At 34.3% G+C, this 16600-nt stretch overlaps 1 protein-coding gene across 2 annotated transcripts in view; it reads right to left on the reverse strand.

The window, feature by feature from the left end:
• The window catches only part of LOC136407967 (uncharacterized), a 54910-nt gene extending 38585 nt beyond the window's left edge, over nucleotides 1–16325 (reverse strand). The window contains exon 1 of one of the 2 annotated variants that reach the window (XM_066388614.1): nucleotides 16159–16325. The gene's annotated coding sequence lies outside the window, so the exon portion shown is untranslated. The remainder of the gene's footprint in view (nucleotides 1–16158) is intronic. The other variant, XM_066388613.1, reaches the window with a different exon arrangement.
• Nucleotides 16326–16600: the final 275 nt, after the last annotated feature.

A 16600-nucleotide genomic window follows, 5' to 3' on the forward strand; every position in this document is an offset into this window, starting at 1 on the left:
AAAAATCACAATTAGCTTAAAAACAATAAGCAAAAGAAAACGAAAAAAACCAGCATGAAGATTATATTCCAACTAAGCGCCACCATTTGGACGTAAATCTTGTTAAACTACAAGGTGTACAAATAAGTTTTCGCCATTTGACAAAACATGGCTCCACTAGAAGATTATCTTGAAATTGTCAGATGTAAAACGTACTATCGCAAGTTTGGTCATCTAGTAACAACAGAACCTTGAAATACTAGTGACTATTAGTGATAATGTGATTATCAACATCACATAATTTGTTTCGTTCAATAATGTCAAGTTTTGCATCGAATAAGCATCATTTGCGGAAACTTTTAATTTACTTCTTTAATTTGAAGAAGTCTGCAACTGAGGCGCATATGGTGAAGCTGCTTTAAATGAGAGAAGTTGTTGCTAGTGGTTTTACAAATTTAAAACGGTGAATTTCACGTGAAAGACAAAGAACGCAGTGGAAGACCTAAAGTGTACGAAGATACGGAATTGGAAGTATTATTGGAGGAAGATTCATCCCAAACGCAAAAAGAACTTGCACTTACATTAGAAGTGACTCAACAAGTAATTTTGCATCGTTTAAAAGTGTTGACAATTAGGTTCCTTATGAATTGAAGTCAGGACACGTTGAACGCCAATTTTGCATGAACGAAATGCTGCTTGCCAGACATAAAAAAAAGGTTTTTTTGCATCGAGTAGTCACTAGCGATGAAAAATTGATCCATTACGATAACTTAAAGAATATAAAATCATGGGTACCATCTGGCCATGCTTTAACATCGACAGCCAAATCAAATATTCATGGGAAAAAACTCATGTTGTGTATTTAGTGGGATCAACTTGGTGTCATATATTATGGGTTGCTCAAACCGAACACAAATATTGCTAGAACCCTACCAAACACAATCAATGAGATTGACCCGAGCACTCGAGGAAAAACGCGCCCATTACTACTCCAGACACTACAAAATTATTCTCCTACATGATAATGCTCGTCCGTATATTGCGGTGCCGGTCAAAACCTATTTGGAAACACTTAATTGGGAAGTCCTACCCCACCGGCCATATTCACCAGACCTTGCCCCGTCTGACTATCACTTATTTCAGTGGATGGCACATGCTCTGTCTGAGCAGCGTTTTACATGATATGAAGATACTAAAGATTGGATCGATTCATGGATAGCCTCAAAAGATGAAGAGTTCTTCCGAGGTGGTATACGAATACTGTCAGAAAGATGGGTAATAGTAGTGGCTAGCGATGGACAATACTTTGAATAAAACATAATGCATTGTTCTTTCACAATAAATTCCTAATTTTTTATATCAAACGGCGGAAATTTATTTGTACCCTTATATATGTACAGGATGTCCAGATTTTTCATAATAGGATTTAATCACGTACACTACACAGCGGTGTAGTCCACCGCGATTACATTGGGATATTTGTCACTACCAAATAGAGTTCTTGCATTGGATCTATCTAACAAGAAGTTGGCGCAATTGACCAATGGGATGTCCACTAACCAATCTGTCCAAAACAAATAGCCCGCCTGGGGGGTGAACGGTAATTCCCCGGGGTTCCCTCAAAATCTTGTTGTCCAAAATAGTCTTCCTCATGCATTCGCTGTGATTAATGCCGGTTCTCATAAGCTCAATTTTAACCTTAGTCCCGTTGACAAAATTAAGAATTCTAGAGATACAAACATTGCCATTCCTTTAAACGACGCCGAATCATTGGACACTAAAGCTTTTAGTTTGCTTTCATTGAAAAAAACACTGGCTTTTTATGATGTCCAAGTGTATGTACGTCCAATAAACGCAATTTGTTTCTATATGAAAATAAATGGCTATTACATTTTTCAGGTTTTTAATCAGCAAGGGTTCGAGAGTGTGAGTGATTAAATTATAACGGGAAGCAGTTTCCCTTAGGGCAAACAAGAGAAAATCATCAATTTTCTTTTCAGGGACAGGGCACATTGTCGGGGATATAATGCTGCTCGAAACCTTGCACTCACTAATCTCCTAGGATTTTCTGATATCTTTTAGTGCGCATATAAAACTGCCCGGGCTGGCACGATTCCCGCGCTTTAAATGGATCGGAACTATTATAATCAAAATCTTATCCTGAAGATAGTTAGGAACCTTATTCATGACCTTGAAACAAATCTCTCGAAATTCAACACATTGCAATCGCAGGGCTTGTTTGAAATTACTCGAATGTGGTCTTGTCCGCTTAAACATCGCGCATATCTAAGTCTTTGTTGATAAGTTCCTTTATTATGCAATTTTAGCTGCGATTATCATCACTCTCACTTGCACATCTTAAGGAACTGTTGCTGAAATCTGCCTTGACAACGATCCAGCAGCGTTCTTTAAGCAAAGATCCGAACGTTGGGAACACTGTGGTGTCCTCCGCAGGTTCAGCCATTAAGCCGGATTTTATCATTGTGGATTTAGGTGATGTTTCAGGTTTCCGCTTCATCGGTCTAAAACAAAATGGTTCAAGTCTCTCCATGTGAAACCCCCATCCAAACTAGTATACGCTCCACAAAGTGTTTTTAAACTCGATCGTAACACTCCCGTGGTTAATATAGTGCTGGGGATCGATTTGATGAGCAGAATCGGAACTGATTGGCTTTGATAGTACAGCGGATTGAATTTTTGACTCAAGTGCAAAGAGCATCTCTTGAATAAAAGGCACGTTTCCTGCCTTTCTACATCAACTGCAGAGACCCGGATTGGTCTCCAAGAAGCTCTGTGTTCCAATGTAATGATAGTGGACAAATTCTGGGGTTTTAGTCTAGGCGTCGGAAAATCGGAGCTACTTAAAGAAACTCAACTTTCCATTTCAGTTCCTAACGTGCCTAGCATGAGTCGATCAGACAGAACTGGTAGCTCCAGCGATCGTCAAAATAGTGCTTTATTTATTTTCTTACCTTAAATGCCCCACACGAGTATTTATTTATCACGAAAGTTTGGCATTCTCAAGTCCGTAAAAGAATTACTCGATTAAAGTTGAAATTTTATTTACTTTAAATGCAAACGCAGACAACGCTGCAATGAAAAAATTGATTTTCTCAAGTGAAGAAAATATTTCATTTTGTAGATCTATGAACCTGAAAATATTCAGTATGATACATGAATATTTAATTCAAGCATTTACTCTTTACTGTATGTACTTCGCCGCCTGTTGAGCTTCCTTTTCCGTTTATGATAGGTCACGTTAACTCTTCATCTTTATCTTCCGACCTGACGACCAAAGCATCTCCTCTAGTGTCTCTCTTAATCTGTACTTTCTTGTCTGACTTCGGTACGTGTTAAGCTGCTGCTCCTCTAACAATCCGAGCCGTCCATATAAGACTGTCGCCGATTCCGCGCTAGTTTTAACTCTTCTATCATTAACTAAAGCCCTATTTCTCTTTTGCCACCGTTAATTCCCCATTATGCGAATTCTGCCCCTTTTAAGATGTAATACGTAGCTTAACTCATATTTAATTCGTTCACTCGGTACTTCTGGTATAATCGAATGTAGCACACGCTGAGATTAATAAAGTATTCACCAAGGGTTTCGCTATAGAGGCAAATTTTAAGGGTTTTCCTAATTATACTTTTTCCATAACGGATAGGCGCTATGCTCAAAAAATTACTCTGGAAAGGGAACAACATGGGAAAAGGAGGACCTCATAAGGCCTTTTATACTGCGCTCCAACTAAGTGTGTGTGACACAAATACAAATAATGCTTCTGCTCTGTGGAGTCCAAACGAAAACAGCATTGCGAGCACAAATAATTCAGTAATGCGATATTTTTATTTTTTGTTCGTTTTTCAATCGGAAAACGATAATTCGGCCTTGTCATAGATGGCTAATTACTCTTAAACCCGGTGCACCTCCTAGATTTAACGCAACGGAGCACATCGCCGAAATAAGCATTCAGAGTCGAGATTATCCGAGGAGAACCTAGTTGGTACCGTTATCAGTGTGTTCTCATGTGGAAAGAGTTGTTTCTAGAAGTACAGAAGTGCCAACTAAATTAAAGACACTTTAAGTGTCGTCGGTGAATTTTAGAGGCCTCAGTCAGGATTTGTGAAGATAAAAATCAAAGTATGGTTGACAAATTCCGAGTAGTCGTCATGAAATCGTTTGGTGTAATGATCTGGGAGAGTCATAAAAAGTTCAAATGATGAGTGGACCGTCGCATTGTGGTTTTGAAGCGTCAAAGCAGAAATGCTAACCACGCGGAAATATGCCATCATTATTACATAAATAATGGTAACAATCGTGGGATTAACCATGAAAATTGTTGGCAAAGAAGTTGAGAATTTTCTATTAGGTACAATAATTACTGCCGTTCAATGCGCAAAATTTTTTTTTGTTTTCTATTGGTACACATCCACCTAAAGCCCTAAATCGATTATGCCTCTCGGTGCTCGAGCATGCATTATGTATGAACAAAATTATTCAATTTCTAACTCACTTAAGGCAAAACTCCTTATATGCATTTACTAGTTCCAAGTCATAGAATTTCAAACCGTTCTAATCTGGTTTTCATGCAATAGAAACTACCCATATTTGCATATCCAGAGTGCCTTTTGAGCACAAACTTGATGTGCCTAATTAAAATAGCACCTTGTCAAAAACTGAAACACGGTAGTGGCTTTACTGCTTATTTCTACTAGATCCGTATACCCAGGAATACCTTCTGATGAGCTAAACTAGATAGCCAGTAATTAAAAATCTACGCTGAAGCGTTATAGGTGCATACTTAAGACGTAACAATCCCGAGGAATTCTGCACGCGCTATGTGTATCAGAATAAGAAGTTCTTTGTGTGTCAAGCATTTGGTCCTTTGTTCTTGGGGTTGCTGCCGGCTATTACAACTTGACGTCGTCTAACAATACACTTTACTGTTTCAGGTATTCCACAAACTCCAACTGAAAGGAGAATGCCATTGTTGCATTTATGCTGCAATTTTTTGCATAGATTATCGAAACAATGATGCAACAAAAGTAGAATTTCTTAGTACCAGACAAAAAGCTTATTTCATACACCTGAAAAACTAATTTTTGTGAATTACTTTGAATCGTTTATTTCATCAATAATTAAGAAAGCACACAGCCGAATAACGAAAAATAATTAAACAAATAAGTTGGCGACTGATAAAAACGTAAAATTCCGGCTTTTTAATATTGTCCTTCGAATATTTAGTCGTTATAATCGCAAAAATGCTTTAGTTTTGTTAATTTTCGTTCATACCGTAATTTCTTACAGGTTATGAAGACGATGACAGATTTGTTACAGAACCCTTAGTAAAGAATGAGTGATATTATCAGATCGTTATAACTGAGAATAGTGTGCAATTCTATCCGTACCAGTGTCTGAGGCATGCGAGTGCCTTAAATTGACTTGGTAAGACATAAAAAAATATTTAAAATTTTTTTTGTATTCCAAAACCATTAGAGCCAATATAGTCCTGATAGGTGCGTTGTTAGTGGATTTTAATTAGGTATTCGGTCTATTAATTTTCCATTAATTATTAATTATCTATTTATTTCTCTCATTTTGCATTATGTATATCTACATTGGGTGATAAAAAAGTGCTTATAAAATTCGATTGCCTATGTGGCATGAAGCTCTTTAACCCTCTAGTGCCCGACGGTACTTAAAAATTTGCTGTTATTTTCATCCACTGTTCTATAATTGGAGCGTATTTCTACTGCTCTTGCATGACAATACTTACAAGGAGCACATATCGTTGAGATTGGTACGCATGCGTGAATTAATCTTTCCATCTGTCATTACTATTAGTTCAGAAATTGTACCGTGTGCATTGTGTCACGTGTGCGAAATTTAGTTTAGTTAAATTTCCTGTAAACTTTTGTTTATCAGCATATTAATAATGAAAATTGTTTATTTACATTCATTAATTATTAATTTATGTAAATAAGAGAACACGTAATTGATTTTTATTTTTGTGCAATAAAACGCATTTTTGGTTTTTGGACAAAAGGTATCGTCAGGAATGGAACACCAAAGACTAAAATGGTATTATGGGAAGAGATTGTTTGATACAGAGCTGTAAGAATTGGCAAATAAAATATTACTAAAGATCTATCATTACATAAAATTTTTTAAACCAAATTTACACAAAGTTCAACGTGACATTTAAGACAATTAAAACACGTCCTTTCTTTACTCAACCAATTTGCAATGACACATCGCTAACTTTTACCATCTAGAGCTGAAATTCTGTATCGTTCAACCTCATTTTGCCCGATAAGCAGCTACTAATTGAGTTTCGCCAACAAGATTAGATGGTCTATTTCCCTGTCGAAGCGGATTCTTGAACTTTGTCATATATTACATGATGATGGATGAAATGTGTATGTATATGTGAGTTATATGAAAGAATAGTCTTCCTTTTACAGAGAGACAACATCATAGAGATACTTCAGGGAGCGATAGTTCTCTGTAAAATAATAAAAAATGCTAATATTCCCATAGTCAAAAACGTGCAACTTTCAATATACAGGATGATGAAATTTCACATTTTTTATAATTTTGTTTTCGTTTAGATTTATTTATAAAAAATTAAGTAAATGTTATTATACAAATTGCTTCAGATAGTTAATAATTGAGCCGGATTATTTTTTTCTTGCTTCCGTTACATTCTTAATTTGTAATGATAGATATTTTGCAAATTATACAAAAACGGTGAAAGATACGAAAATACTGCACGAAAAAGGAAATTAAATTTGATATCAGAATTTATACAGGGTGTGCCAAAAAAGGTTCAAGGCATAAAATAGTACATGGCCTATAAACATAACGCTCTGTATATGGCTATCGACAATTTTGACATTTTGTTGAAGAGGGTTTAAAAAAAATAGGTGTACAAAGTTTAAAAAAATTAACTCAAGGCGGGCATAAACAAATATAAAATATTAAGAAAAATATGAAATTTTGCTGTTCTATAAATCGAAAATGGTGCGTTTTTACCATGAATCTATTAACATTTTTTTATTATTTTGCTGAGTACCATCGTCTTCTAAAAATATCTCCATGATGGTATGACACACCCTGCATAACTTACATATACTCTCATGTCCTAAACGTATGTTACGTTACATCTAATAGCTCATGAAAAGTTAGTCCCTAAGAAATTTCAAATTCTTTTTATGTATGAAGGTTTTTAGCGTGATCACTACTGGTTCCATATAGCACTACTGATGTTTATTCAGCAATTATAAAACAATAAACATTTTTATTCACTTCAACTAAACATATTTAAAATAACCACTTTCTAGCAGTCTTTTTTGATCGTTTTCACTATCTACGATTTAGCACATTAGTATCGACTATAATTTTAATTCATGCACCTGATAAACTATTTTTGAGCGTTATTTTAAATCCTTTATTTTATCAATTTTTGAGGAAGCACTAACCGAATGGCGAAAAATAATTAAGTAAAAAAAATGGAGGCTGACAAAACCGTAAATTGTGGTTTTTTGAGATTTTCGTTTGTAGAGTTGGTTGTTTTAATCGTAAAAATACGGTTTTCATTTATTTTACCGTTTTAGCCCACGTTTACTCTTCTATTCATTAATAAAATCCCTGGCATTGCCATCTAGCAGCTTCACTAGCTTTGCCGGAGAAGCACAAAAAGATGAATCAAAACGAAACAGATATATTTCAGTCTCATTCACATATTAATTACTAATCTTACAATGAAGAAGCAATAGCATATTCAAACTAATGCATTCCTTTTTACTTAAACCTTAAAGACTCCCAAAATTTCAAAAACATTTAACCTCTCTCATTTTTTGGCTTCGCTACTGATATTCAAATAAGCGATTTCAATTTAGTGTCAGTGTAAAAAAATCCTTCACGAAATTACCGACATCCTATTTCATACTTCATAACTTGAAAGGTGAATAATGCTTCAAATATCCATCCTGCTACCTTTTTTTGAAGCAAATGTTAAATGTTGGACAGAAGTAGATGAGATGCGTTAAGTCACCGTTATACCTGACCATGATACAATTTCCTGTATCATCTATGGATAAGAGAGGTAATTTGGATAATAGGTTTGTGTAAAATAATAGATACGGAAAGTATGGCATTGTTCTAAATGAGACCTCCTACCAATTAGATGAAGAATAGATCGCAAGTATTTAGGTATTAAACTCAAGGTTTAGCTTCGCATTGATGCGTGTCATGTGCCACTGAGTTAAAGCAAATGTGTATGTTAATAAAAGCAATAATCGCTTATTGCATAATTCTTAAGTAGGCGTGTATTGTTTAATAAACGTAACTAAACATTACTAAATGCTTTCACTTCTTTGCTTGAAATGAGGGCTTACGTCATCAAACCAAGTTAAGCTAGCATACGTTAAATATTATATTATACAGGGTGTCCCTGAAATGACTGTACAACGCTTAACCAAAAAAAAAGCATTTTAAGCAAACTTACTTCTATCGAATGTTGCTTCGTTTTGTCGCTACGGGACTTCTCAAATTAATATCATTTTTCTAATACAGAGAAATATTGAAAATGGCGCGTGGTTTATAAATAATTTTTTTTTTTTGTTACCCCCTGTACGAATAACCTTGATTTTTGTCCTGCAACTAGCTGGCTTTATTTTGAAACTTGTTTGTCTCTTGTAAAATTTTCGCCAGACATACAGTTTCTCTGCAACAAAATTATTTACGACACCTTGCAATTGACCATTGTTGTTTAGTTGGAACGAAAACATGAAAAGAATTTTAATTCCAAATAACCACCAACTTGGTTTAATTCTTATAACAATTGCTCAAAATGTTGACCGTTTTCCTGAACATGTTTATAAATAAATTAGTTTCAAGAAATTAATCTGTTCTTTGGGCATTGTGTCGGACTTTTTTTTTTAATTGTTTTCACAACAATGATGAATTGCAAGCTATCGTAAATCATTTTTTTGCAGAGAAACTGTATGTCTAGCAAAAATTTCACAAAAGACAAAAAAAAATTCAAAATAAAGTTAGGTAGTGGCAGAGAAGAACTTAAAATCATTCGTACAGAGAGTAGGAAAGATGCAAACTTTTGTTTAAGGGCCACGCGCCATTTTTAATATTCCCACACATTAAAAAAAAATCCCGTTTACGTTAAAACACACCAATATATGTAGTAATTTTTAGTTCAGAATTAGCGAAAATCGATAAAACCGTTTAGCAATTATTTGGAAAAACATATGTTTTATTGATATTCCCGAACACACTGTATTGCAGAAAAATGAAAATCAGTACAACTAAGTTTTATGTCATTCTAGTAGAGAATTTGTCTTCATCTTTATCCCAAGAAAAGCAGTAATAGTACTTTTTGAAATTTGATCCTATAAAAATTCACACAGGTAACCATAACTATGGGTAAAGAATCATCATACCCACTAAACGAATACACATTTCAAATATCTAATTAACAAAAAAAAAACGTTAAAGTCTGTCAAAAAATAAAAAATTTACCAGAGTGGTAAATCTTTAGCCAGGACACACTGTATACAAGGTAAGTTGTAATGGAATCGACACAGATTTATAGTGCATGTAAGGGACCTTAAAATATGATTTGTAGATTTTTTTCTACGGTTGATGATTGAAGATATTTAGATTTCCGAAGTTGGCTTGTAAATTTCTAAAAAACGGCATATTTCAGTTATGCGCCATTACAACGCTGCCTAGTTTGGAACGTGTTTTATTCTGCTCAATGTCTTTAATTGGTAGAAATATAAAATCGATAGATGGTCAATAAGGGTTGAATTAGGGGTGAAGTAAAGTCTAAAAGAGTTGGGATTTTTTTATCTGTAAAGTAACTAACAAACTGACAATACCGTTTAATAGCAAATTTGATTCCAAAACTTTTATTACTCTGCAAAATGTGTCGAAAACCTTATTATTTTTGATAAAATCGGAGTTTTGTGGGATAGAACCAAACCAAATTTCAAGGGATTTAAAGAAATAAGGCTATTTGAAATTTGCCAAAGTTACGCAAGTAATAGTTATCGTAAATGTGACATTATATCATTACATTACATTATATTACATTCGACTGTTTATCCTTTTAAATTCCTTTAAATTTTGTTTGGTTCTATCTCACAAGACAGCGATTTTATCAAAAATGATAAGGTTTTCGACAAATTTTGTAGGGGAATAAAAGTTTTAGAATTAAATGGTATGATTCGTTTGTTGGTTGCTTTACAGTTAAAAAAAATCCCAACCCTTTTAGACTCTACCTTACCCCTAATCCTCCCTTCCACCCCTCACTCCTAATCCCTAATCCTCCTTATTAAGCATCTATCAATTTCACATTTTTAGCAATTAAAGATATTAATAAGAGTAAAACGCGTTAGTAGCGTTGCGATGACGCATTACCGAAATATGCCGTTTTTAGAAATTTACAAGCCCACTTCGGAGATCAAAATGTCCTCAACTATCAACCGTAGAAAGAAGAACTCAACAAATCGTCATCTTCTGAGGTCCCCTACACACACCCGCTCTGTGTCGGCTCCGTCACGACTCACCCTGTATATTAATTAAAATACACATTCCTTTTCCGTCCAGTCGGCCAATTCTATTTATCCAAGCGCAAAGGTCAACTAATCGAAACCCACAAAAAGCCAGGATAAATCTCAATAAGCACCAACCGCTATTCCGACATTCAAGCGTTGTAAGGTTTGCACGTGCGTTAGGTCTGTTAAAAAAAAAATCGTATTCATTTCATATTTTTATTTTTGCCATATATCTTCTCTAAGGCTCTTATTGCAACCGCCATGGGAGACGCTTCGTGCGATAAATATCATCATTACCAAGAGCAAAACTGCAGGAATTTAGCGGACGTTGTCGTAAATAGGCGATTCGACGACTCTAAAGACTTCGCCCAATTGGCGTTTTCCACAGAGGAAATGTCTAAGACTAACAGAATCGGGTGAGTGCGGAAGAAAGTTGAAAGCAACTTTATGTTTGGATTCAGAGCCTTCTGTGAGATGATAACTGCATAGTTGAATATATTTCATAGAAACCAATGCGGAAAACGACAGAGCGTAAATAAAATATACTCATGGTTCAATAGCCTCGCATAAACAACATTTGCGTTATAGTATATTCAAAAGGTCCGTAAAGCTGGAATCTGCATCAAAATAAATCTGAGTGTTCTCATTTTGGTGTTACAGCACTCGACGATGAAACCGTTAGCGCTGCTGCAAACTGAAATGCCTGCTAGTTGCTTAGAATGTTGCCCACATAACTTACAGAGTGTTGAATAATGGATAGTGGGTCAGATATTACATGAACAAGTTTTCAGCGACGACCGACCAATAGTTTCATACTATTATTACGCTACGGGGTATGCCACACGTGATGGGACATTAGATATTTTTCGAGAACTGTTAAAAGAAGCTCTGTGAGAACTTAGTCATGTCGGTAATTAAAAATAATCTATTTTTCTAAAATATTTTAAAGGAGCATTTGCGCTTTTAGAGTAAACTAGCGCCAACTTTAAAATTTTAAATGGATCACCCTGTATTTTTTTACTTTTTAGATTTTCTTGAATTTTCAAAAATATTTCGTGTAGCATAGTTTATTTCGATTTTCAACTGTATTAGAAATATTGACGTATAAAATAACGGGACACTTTTCGAAATTTCGAAGATGATAACATCGAAGCGGATGAAGTTATTACGAAACGTTTTTTATATTTCGGTCTTCTCAACTTTTCAGGATCGATTTAAATATCTTCATTTAACCAAAAATGTCAAATGTTATATTGACACATGTTATATTGTAAAAATATGCCATCAGACAAATTTTGAAAAGTTTAAATATGGCAACTGTTTCACTCTATCCTGGTCCGTTCCGAAGTCACAACCTTCAAAGGTGTATGTCATATTTCAAATGCCAATGACTGGTGCTACTTTACCATGGAAGCAACAACAAGGCACTTTTTAAAAATTTTTAAAATGTAATTTCACTTTCCTGTACAACAAAATTTTCGTAGAGATTTTCTGAGCGGTTCTCGAAAAAAGTGTAACGTTACATCAAGTTCACACTTTTGGGAAACTAAAGCAATTTCAATTTTAACATGAACAAATATTTAATGGGCTTTTTTTCATTTCATTTTCTTATAAATTACTGTGTGAAGTTCGCACGTTCGCGCTAATCAACGTTATTTTGTCGTGATTGTGGGTTAACCAATCATTTAATATACAAAGTGATTTCTAACGATTACGAAAAATTTTGACCACGAGTTATATTCTTGAATAGTAGTAAATAAAAATAATACGTAAACGAATAAATTATTTTTCCTGGTTTGTGAGTAAATGCATTTGCAAATGATGAATTTTTAGATGTGATGAACGAAATCACACTATTAGTATACGGCCCAAAATTATTGGCTCCGTTAAAATGAAACGGCATAAGCTAGTACATTTGAAGGAAATAGGTGTTTTTAGACATTTTAGAAACTAACACAGACCCACCCACTGTATCTCCCACCCATCCCCCTCATTACGTTTTCCCAATTTTTTAAACCTACCCTAAGCACCCAATTCCCAGCAATAAATTGATGCAACAAAATGGCCTGCAGGATATCCCAACTTGGCCCTCCTAATTTTTCCTTTAGAACAATTTGAAGTCTACAATTTACAAGACATTTTTTGAGTGGCTTCCTTTGAGCATTAGATAACACAGTCGTTGAGGTTAATAAAATAAATGTTTATAAAATTCATTGATTCGTTGATGCGCATGCAATTTTTTCCGTAATTTTGCAAATTTATCAAGTAATTTTACATGCTTATGCACTGCTGAATAAAGAATTACACGCCCTTTGCAATGCAATGATATCATTGGAGGTGGGTTACAATACTAGAGAGCTAATTATACACCAAATGGACTTGCCGCTAGTGTTTACTAAAAGGGGCAGGTCTACAAGAAATTATCCTCCTCTCTAGTAATTGGTAAATAGGTAAGTCCATTTGGATTTCATAAAGATAAAGGTAATATGGATCATCGAAATCTTGGTAGCTTGAAAGCTTTATTGTGTAACCACTGACATTAACACATCGTTTAATATAAATCCGGAAACATACGAGCACGGATAACATCATGAAAAGCATTCAAGAGATCTTTTTTTCATAAAAATATGTAGCATTAATAAAATGATTTTTATTTTTTTTAGCTAATGGCGTATCATACTTTTCGTTTAAAATGTTCAGAGCCACGTCAATAAAGATACCACTGATGAAATAATGAAAATACCCTTAAAAGCATAATTATTTTACGCTCCCCAATTTTCATAAAGATATTTAATGCCGGAACAGACTTATTAGGAAAAAACAAAATAATGATCATCTTTATTACCCTGTATTTTAAACAGGAAGCGAAACCGGACCCACGTTCGTATAAACTTAATTTTTTTATTTCGGTCACAGGAACCTATAGTAAGCAGTTGGCAAACTTATTCTGAAATACCCTGTATGTGGAACAAAAAATAATAAGTCTGACATAAAGCATTTATTTTAAAATTTAAGTACTTAACTAATTTTAGACAATTAAAGCACTTTGGTTTCTGCAAGATGAAGAAGAATGAAGAAAGCAATGGGGTAACATGTTCCATCGTAAACACATGGAGGTTTATTGATGACTATGACTGGTAGTAGAAAAGTTATAGCCACTAACCATCATTAACCATTTTGAAGCTTGTAACATATCATCCTGCCAAGTATTCCGAAAAGACCCTTCGCCTCGCCCTTCGCGTAAAGTGCACCTTACTATAAACCTTGGAATAAATTTATGAGAAAATTGCAATGATGTGAGATGTGTTGTGATATTTTATATGCCGATTCGTGAAGAAATCGCATTAGTTTAAGTTGAATATCTGGCATTCCATATTCCATTGGGTGTTGATTCGTTCCCCTAAAGATTTGTCTAAGAAGATTCATGCAAACTTCACATAAATAATGTTCCTAACTTTCTTCTCTATAAGCTCACATATCTTAGATTTATTTAACCTTTGCTTCATATACAAGGTGAGTGAGAAAAAATGAGCCAACACTAAACTAGAGATACTAAATACCAAAATATTGTGATTGCGCTCAACGTGGTTCATACCAATGTCTCTGGTTTAAGAGATACAGTATATTCAAAGTATAAATTTTATTCTGAAATTTTTCAATAAATTAAGAAAATTTTGACAGTATAAATATGAAAATTGAGAGTTTTATGTTTTTTGGTGTGAGAATTACGAATTTTAAGCTTATTTTGATATTGCTTCTAGAAGGTGTTAGTTTTACAGTATTATTTAAATAATATAAAACATATGTTTTAAATGTTGTTTATGTATTGAGACATATTTAAAACAATTCGAGAATTAAAAAAAACGCCTACTTCTACAGAAAAAATGTACTCTTATTTAGGTCGTCTAAACCTATTAATTTTTAAGTTATTTGCATTTAAAAGGTACAATATATTTTGCTGATTTTTCCTTCTTAAAAGATAAAAAGGTACGAAGGAGCAATCAAAGGAATAATAAATAACAATAACAATAATTGGTAATAATAATAGCGACAAACTTCAGATAAAATATTGCAAGCGTTCCCCACCTACCTCCATATATTTTAAAATAAACTTTCTTAAATGTCTCTGAATGTTAAACAAAGTGTTTCTATTATTTTTAAATGTGTTCGAGATTTCTTATATTCCCTGCCGCAATTCCTGAAAAGAATGAAAATGAAAAAAAAAGAAAAAAAATCGTGACAAAATACATGGAACTTTTAAATGCAAACAACTAAAAAAGCGATAGATTTAGACGACCTAAGCAAGAGTACATCTTTTCTGTAGAATTAGACGTTTTTTTAAATTCTCGACTTGTTTCAAGCATGTCTCAATACATAAACAACATTTAAAAAATATGTTTTATATTATTTAAATAATACGGCGAAACTAACGCCTTCTAGAAGCAATATCAAAATAAGCTTAAAATTCGTAATTTTCACATCAAAAAACATAAATCTATAAATTTTCAGATTTATACTATCAAAACTTTCTTAATTATTAAGAAATTTCAAAATAAAATTTGATCTTTGAACACGCTATATCTCTTAAACCAGTGACATTAGTATAAGCCACGTTGAGCTTAATCACAATATTTTGGTGTCTAGCATCTCCAATTTGTGTTGACCTATCTTTTTGACTCACCTTATATATACTATAAATATTACAGAATCATCTTGGTTCGTTTAAATACATTTTTCTCAGCGTAGGTACGTCTCCCCACTGTTAAAACTTGTGCGATTTGTACATTTTCATTTGAACCGTATAACAATGAGATTTGTACCTACACCCTAGACTGTAACCCGAATGGACTACCGGATCTTCAGCAATTAGTAAGAAATCTTACAAATTATTATTTTGACTCCAATCAACAACACTTGGTGTTTACCTGTCACATTTGAACCGAACTGGACAGCATACACGGATGCGGGTTCAGAAATTTTGCACTTATTGCAAACTTACTAATTGCAAGAGGTTTAGTGAAACACGCGATTCAGGCATAATGCTATAACACGTTCTTGCAATCGACTCGAACAACAACATTTTATTCCTGAATCTTTTCCATCTCAAAAAGAAAATTCGAGAACTGGTATTTTTGCACTTTTTAAAACACAAAAAATATTTAATGAGAAAACGAGAAAAATGGTGGGAATGAGAAGAGGAAAAAACATTTTAATTAAAAAAAGATACACAAAAATAACGTCAGGCCCAGAATGTAATGTTACGACTAGAGCTCGGGTTTACCGAGATAAACCCATCCATGTTAGAAATATTGATATTTCTACCAAACTTCGTAAAATTTATCTGTGTCTTGAAAATCCTCCACCAGCATAATAAGAATTTCTTCACCACGATAAGAATTGGCCACAACAATTTGAGAGAAAATGTCGCACAAACCTGATTGTGAAACGCGCTTTTCACTCGCAAACCACTTTTAATGAAACTCAAATGAAATTTCAACAGATCATATCATCACGTAACACGTCTACAAGCTCTATTGCCTTCATCGTAAAAATCTCTCCTCATGATCTCCACATAACCAGAACAATGGCTTTATTCCAACTCACCTAAATAAAGTTCAGTGCGGCCGGCTATCCGAGCTGTTAGAAACCACAAACAAGTGTGGTACCGATGTGGTACCACTTCTCCTTCTCACTCGTGCGCACTTCGCGACCAACACTCGATCGCACCGACGACTAAGTCACTTCTGCGTTTACCATGCTTAGAACTCGAGGCCTACGTCATTGGTCTACCAGGTGGGGAACCATTAGATAGATACCTAGAATCAGATACTTAGCTCGAGTGACAGACAATACCTGGTGACGCTTCGAAGATTGATGTGGGTGGGGAAAGAGAATGGAACTGATTTTATTTCTCCATTAATAGGGTTGAAATTGCACCCATCATAGGTTGATTCAATGATGGGTGATAAAGGGGTTCATCTGGCTAGAATTAAAGAAACACTTTAATTGGTAAAAGTGAAGGAACAAGAACGACCAAATCCAGTGG

Source organism: Euwallacea similis, chromosome 1 (genome assembly GCF_039881205.1).
Source record: "Euwallacea similis isolate ESF13 chromosome 1, ESF131.1, whole genome shotgun sequence".
NCBI classification, from domain to species: Eukaryota; Metazoa; Arthropoda; class Insecta; order Coleoptera; family Curculionidae; genus Euwallacea; species Euwallacea similis.